Genomic DNA, 6,411 nt, shown 5'->3' on the forward strand with positions numbered 1-6,411 from the left:
GTTCTACGCTATATATGTTTCTTTTCCATTGAATTCATCCAATTTTTAACTTCCGCGTTTTTAACCTGTCGTTTAATGCTCTTTCTTTCTCCGTCCTCATGACCTGCGTACTTACTGGTTAGTTTTCTAGTTCTTTTCCGCCACTGTGAGTCAACGTTCTTTCTGTATAAATATTTAAATACCTTAGCTGCCCATCTGTTATCGTCCAATTTCCTCAGGCGTTCTTCATATAGTATTTTACTCTTAGCTTCCCGTGCCTCGAACGATGCCCAGCCCATATCCCCTTGTACTGCTTCGTTTGCGGTTTTGCCGTGGGCACCTAGTGCTAATCTTCCAACAGCTCTCTGATTTACGTCTAATATCGACTGAACTTCTGCCCTTAAGCACAGAACCGCATTGCCGAAAGTCCCGGCACCATTATTCCTTTCCAAATACCTCTTAGTACTTCATATTTGTTGTACCCCCATAATGCCCTATGTTCCATTATCCAGGCGTCTCTTTGTCCTTTTGCCCTAAGAGCCTGTTCGTGCTTTTCCGTGTATATCTGCCCTTCGTTTAGCCATATCCCGAGGTATTTGTATTCGGCCACTTTGGGTTTTTCGTGGCCTTGTATTGTAAGCACCTGGTCAGTTGTATCGTTAAAAATCATCACACCTGATTTAGTTGCGCTAAAACTGAAAACTGAATCCTAGAGCATCTCCTTCGTCTCCACAGCAATTAACCAAAGTTTGTAAATCTTCGGCTATCTGCTAACAGTACAATATCGTCTGCATAAACCCGGGAGTCGCTGCTCAACTACATTTCCGCCTAATCTGTACGACAGATTATAACCTAGATTACTTTCTTCTAGCCTTCTTCCCATATTTATCTCGTAAAGCATGAACAGCAGCGGTGATAGAGGACAACCTTGCCTTAATCCTTTGTGCACCCCCACAGTTGTGGTACTTTTTTTCCCTTCCCATGTAATTTCAACTTCATTATCTCGGTAGATTTCCTGTAGAAAATCAATTACCTCATGACCGATACCTAAATCTTTCAATATTGCCACGTATCATTGTAGTGTTTGTTCGTTCAAGCTCAAGGCTGCAGGAAAGGGTTGTTATCACTTTTGTTCGTGACGCAAGAAGCGACCACACTAATCTCGATTGATCGCAGCCATGAAAGGCTGCATCTAGGTTTTTCTAGGTACCTGTTATCTGGAAGTTTCCTTGCCGGCTTTAAATTGAGCGATGCCGCGAGCGGCGGACATTCGTAGTTCGACGATTGACGAGCACGCTTGTTGCTTACGCCGCGGCCACCGAGTGATCCAGTTCTTTTGCGGGCGCAAGTCAGCCCAAATAAAGAGCTTCGTTTGCAAGTCTTTCTTGTGTCTTCCTGACCACTGGACTGCCGTCACTACAACGTGACATCTGGTGGAGGTGCTGGGTAGCCTTCCATGTACCGGACACCCCCTACAAGCCGTGACCCCAGCCCTCTGAGTCATCAACCGCAGGACCTGAGTCCAGTCCACCGCGCTAGCCGACGCCTGCAAGGGGACGCACCAGAGTTCGGGAATCTGCCGGACCCTACCCGGAAGCGAAAGCCAGCAGCAACGTCTACCATGAGCTTGCCCCAGACAATGACTCCAATCATCCTTCAGCAGCCCCGGGTGCCACCAACCTTCGACGCTTCGCCGGGCGCCAACCCCGAAGAATGGCTGGAGCAGTTCGACCGTGTGGCTATCTTCAACAACTGGGACGATGCCACGAAACTTAGGTACGTGTTCTTCGCCTTGGAGGGACCAGCAAAAGTCTGGTTTGAGAATGAGGAAGCTAACCTCACGAACTGGGAAATCTTCAAGGAGCAGCTTTTAAAGACCTTCACGAACGTCGTGCGAAAGGAGAGAGCCCAGCAGCTGCTACAGTCTCGCATACAGCACCCAAACGAGACCGTTGCTGTTTACACTGAGGAAATGAAGCGTCTCTTCCGGCGTACCGACGCAAACATGAAGGAAGAAGAAAAAGTAAAGCTGCTCATGCGAGGAGTTAAAGAGCAGCTCTTTGCCGGCCTCGTCCGCAACCCACCGAAAACCGTCGCGGAATTCGTAGAAGAGGCATCCACAATGGAGAAAACTCTTGACGCCCGAGCCCGCCAATATGACCGCCAGCAGCGCGCCTTCCCAGCAAACTGCCTGGACACCGCTAACAACGATAACCTGCGGGAGGTTATCCGTCAAGTTGTGCGAGAAGAGCTCCGACGATTGCTGCCAACGGAAACGCAGCCGCAGCTTTCATCGCTTACTGACGTCGTGCGGGAAGAGGTTCAACAGGGGTGGGACGCCAACACCCACGCAGCCTCTGCAGCCCCCAGCCATGACTTACGCCGCAGCTGTGCGCCGTCCTGCACCTCGACGACGGGACCCAAGCCCCTATCGCCCTCAGCCAGCTGCGTTGGACCGCCGCCCACTCGCCCCAAGCCGCCCGTCCTACGAGCGACGCGCGCAGCCGAGGAAATGCGACGAGTGGAGAACTCCCGACCAGCGCCGCCCACTATGCTTCCACTGTGGCGAAGCCGGTCACGTCCTCCGGCACTGCCCATACAGAAGACTGGGCATCCGAGGGTTCTCTCCACGACCCCGACCCGGCCAGCGTCCAGCCGAAATCGAGGAGTTTTTGCGTCGGGAAGAATACTCATCGCCGAGCCGCCTATCACGTTCCCCGTCGCCATCGTCCCCGCGCTTTGTATCTCCTAGCCGAGGTTACGCCATGCGTGGACGCTCCCCCAGCCCCCGAAGGTTAAACTAAATAAAGCAGCCTCTGGAGCTGAGGTTGCTTCCCAGACAACACCAAACATCCTGAGGACGTCCTCAAATGGTCCAAATGTCCTCAAGGCTTCTAAAACATCCTCAATATGTCCTCATAATGTCCTAGGTTGGATTGTCCTGGAAACGTCCTCAGAACGATGTCCTCAGGTCATATGAGTGGGTTCGTGGTCCTCAAAATGTCCTCTCGAGGACATATCTGCGAACACGCATGCATGAAAATCACCAGCAAAATAATGCATGTAATTTGCATTCTAATATATAGCTCTATGCTGTCCTAGTTTTCCAGATGCATTACTGCGCGGCGCTAGTCTTGAGTCTGAACAGTTTCTCTCCCTTTGACAACCTCATGTTTGGTTAACGAGAGCAAGTCTAGTCCGCAAATTTCTGCGCGCGGAAACGAGAGTAACCGCATTCAGAATGCTGCGCATTCGTGCAGGCTTTTTAATGTAAATAAGTTCTACTTGAACAAAGAGCATGCTTGCTGGGCACGAAGTGCAAACGACACAGACAAAAAAGTTTGGGCCGCTCCGGTTCGGGCTCGCGTAACGCATTGTCGTACTGAACATTATGCCACAATTCGCATCGCTGCTGGTTGATGCCCTGTGAAAATCGATGAGTTCTGGTTTCTCGCAGTTACAAATGTCGTTCTTTTATACGATGATGTTATCGTGCTTGTCATTTCTGCTAATCGTTTCCAGCCCTCCATGATGTAAACAGTGCCGCTAGCCATGCCGCTAGCTTTTCCTTCGGCGAAAGAGCCCGAGTCACAGGCCTGAATTCTGGTGTGCCTGGGGCCCATCTGTGTGTAGGTTGTAGAGAAATCTCGATAAATAGTTTGCATTTTCGCAATAAAAAAATTGTTTGTCATAGAATCAATCGTTCCGTACCTCATAAAATCGCATACCAACCGCAAAGTCATTATCATCATTATTGTGTGCGGCCAGTTTGAATTCAAGCCAAGACTAGTCTGCATCCACAACATCGACTAGCAAGACTAGCAAGACTGAAGTGACTAGCACGTGCGCGTTGTGGTGCGCAAATCATGGATACACGCAAAGAAAAAGTGAGTGATGCCTTTGTATATTTTCACGATGTGTGCCGATAGTCATGCGCGGCAATTTTGCCGCACAAGGAAACGAAGCGTTGACGCTGGCCTGTGCTCGCTGCGTGTGCCGAAGCTGCAATTGCCAAAACAGTGCAACCAGTTTGAGTGTGAATTCTGTGTGTAAGCAAACATTCTTTGCCAGACAGGACGTGTCGAGGCCTCGTTTCAGAAGCGAAGGCATTGAACCTGGGGCAGTATTGATTTTGTAGATGCAAGCGCTGATTGCAGTCAAGACCATTTTTCTCAGGTTGATGGCTAGGTTGGTTCTGAAGCGGATCACGAACGCGATGACGAGGGCATAGCGACATTTCGACGTAAGCTTGGCAGTATAATCTGGGTCGTCGCATACCGCTGCCACGTCGCTTTTGAGAGTGCTCCGCAGCTACAGGTGTTTTTCTGCGCTTCCTTCATCGGCGAGAGCTTAGCGGCTTAGCTAAGCTCTCCGACTCTAAACTCCGAACTCTCTCCGAGCTCTCTAAACTCCGAAAAGGTCGAGTGACCTTTCCGAAATGTCGGGAGAACAGTACCGTCGTTTAGGTGTAGAAGCAGGGATACATGTTGCAGTGATTAACTTTTATGGCAGTTGCTCATGCTGAAGGGCAGTGTTGCACTGTAAGTTGTAACTTGTGTGTTCAAATATTAAAAGTCATATTTGCAGCACATTATTGTACTAGTAGCATTAAGAACTTTTTGCTTCCGTGCTTGAATGCTTGAATTGAATTACACATAATCAACTGCTGACTTTCCATTTATTTCTTTAGGCAGCACAGAAGACAGCATCTCAGAAGAGGCGTAAAAAGACCGGCACAGCGCACAGGGATGGCGTCAAACAGCAGTGAAGCAACTGAAGAGCTCAGCAAATAAATGATTTTCATGAATTTTTCGCATTTTTTTTCATGCAGCTTGACCAGCTATAACCTCCTCAGAATGTACTCAAAACATCATATAATACCCTTCTGAGGCTGTTCTGAGGATGTCCTGAGGCCGGACACGAGGGCCTTTTCAGTACATTTTGAGGATCATTTGAGGACGTCCTGAGGATAAAGAATGTCCTCAGAAAAATATCCTCAGTATGTCCTCAGGATATTTCAGTGTTGTCTGGGTTGTAAGCACAATGATAAAGATCCTCCATCGACGAGTACTCAAGACCATACCTCAACTACGACGACAACACCGACGACGACAACACCGACGACGACAACACCGACGACGACAACACCGACGACGACAACACCGACGACGACAACACCGACGACGACAACACCGACGACGACAGCTCCGACGACGACGACACCGACGACGACGACGCGGCCAGACTTGAAGCTTTTACCGTTGCCCAGTGAAGTAACGTCGCAGTACGCCCACCGCAGCCTCACTACTCGACGAAGCCGAGATCGTACACCGAAGACAACGTGACATCTGGTGGTAATGCCACGTATCATTGTAGTGTTTGTTCGTTCAAGCCCAAGGCTGCAGGAAAGGGTTGTTATCACTTTTGTTCGTGACGCAAGAAGCGACCACACTAATCTCGATTGATCGCAGCCATGAAAGGCTGCATCTAGGTTTTTCTAGATTACCGTAGATGATCTTGACCTGTTATCTGGAAGTTTCCTTGCCGGCTTTAAATTGAGCGATGCCGCGAGCGGCGGACATTCGTAGTTCGACGATTGACAAGCACGCTTGTTGCTTACGCCGCCACCGAGTGATCCAGTTCTTTTGCGGGCGCAAGTCAGCCCAAATAAAGAGCTTCGTTTGCAAGTCTTTCTTGTGTCTTCCTGACCACTGGACTGCCGTCACTACAACGTGACAATATGCTCCACAGGAGTTCCCTGTTCACGTTATCTTATGCACCGCTTTTGTCCAGAAAGGCTAAAAACAGAGGTCTGTTTTCCGCCTTAGCTATTTCTATGCATTGGGTAACCACGAACAGGCTATCATCTAAACACCTACCCCTTCTGAACCCATTCTGAAGTTCTCCGAATATCCGATTACCTTCTACCCATGCCTGCATTTTTAAATTCACCGCTTGCATTGCCAGCCTGTTCATAACAGATGTTATCGCAATCGGATGGTAGGATTTGATGTTCATCTTATCTCCTTTTCCTTTATAAATCAAATTCATTTTACTCTGTCTCCAGCTGTGCGGAATTTGCTGATTTGTTATGACTGTCTCCAATGCTTTTATCAGCGCTTCCTTGGTTCTTGGGCAAAGTTCATTAATCAGCTTAATTGGAATTTCGTCTATCCCTGCAGATGTGGTTTTAGGAATATTCGCTTCCGCCTTTTCCTAGTTAAGACTAGTCAGTTCTAAGCTGTTCTCTATTGTGCTGTCCTGTGTTCCGCCTCACTTGGGGAGATTACCCCATTGTCGTTGCTAAAAGACGCAGCTATAAATGATGTAATGTAGTTCACAGCATCGTCTCCCTCTAAACATTTTCCCTCAGCATCTATAATCTGTTCCTGCGTTATTTTATTTGTTTTTCCCAACCAGCTTATATGGTTC

The 6,411-nt window shown here is 48.7% G+C and overlaps 1 long non-coding RNA gene across 1 annotated transcript; it reads left to right on the top strand.

The window, feature by feature from the left end:
* The first annotated feature begins 3,778 nt into the window (after positions 1-3,778).
* Positions 3,779-4,786, top strand: LOC149345203 (uncharacterized). The gene is made up of 2 exons (XR_016282821.1): positions 3,779-3,866; positions 4,670-4,786. It is a non-coding gene; the product is annotated as an uncharacterized LOC149345203 (long non-coding RNA).
* The last annotated feature ends 1,625 nt before the right edge of the window (positions 4,787-6,411 follow it).

Source organism: Amblyomma mixtum, chromosome 5, assembly GCF_055824585.1.
Source record: "Amblyomma mixtum isolate Tamu chromosome 5, ASM5582458v1, whole genome shotgun sequence".
NCBI lineage: Eukaryota > Metazoa > Arthropoda > Arachnida > Ixodida > Ixodidae > Amblyomma > Amblyomma mixtum.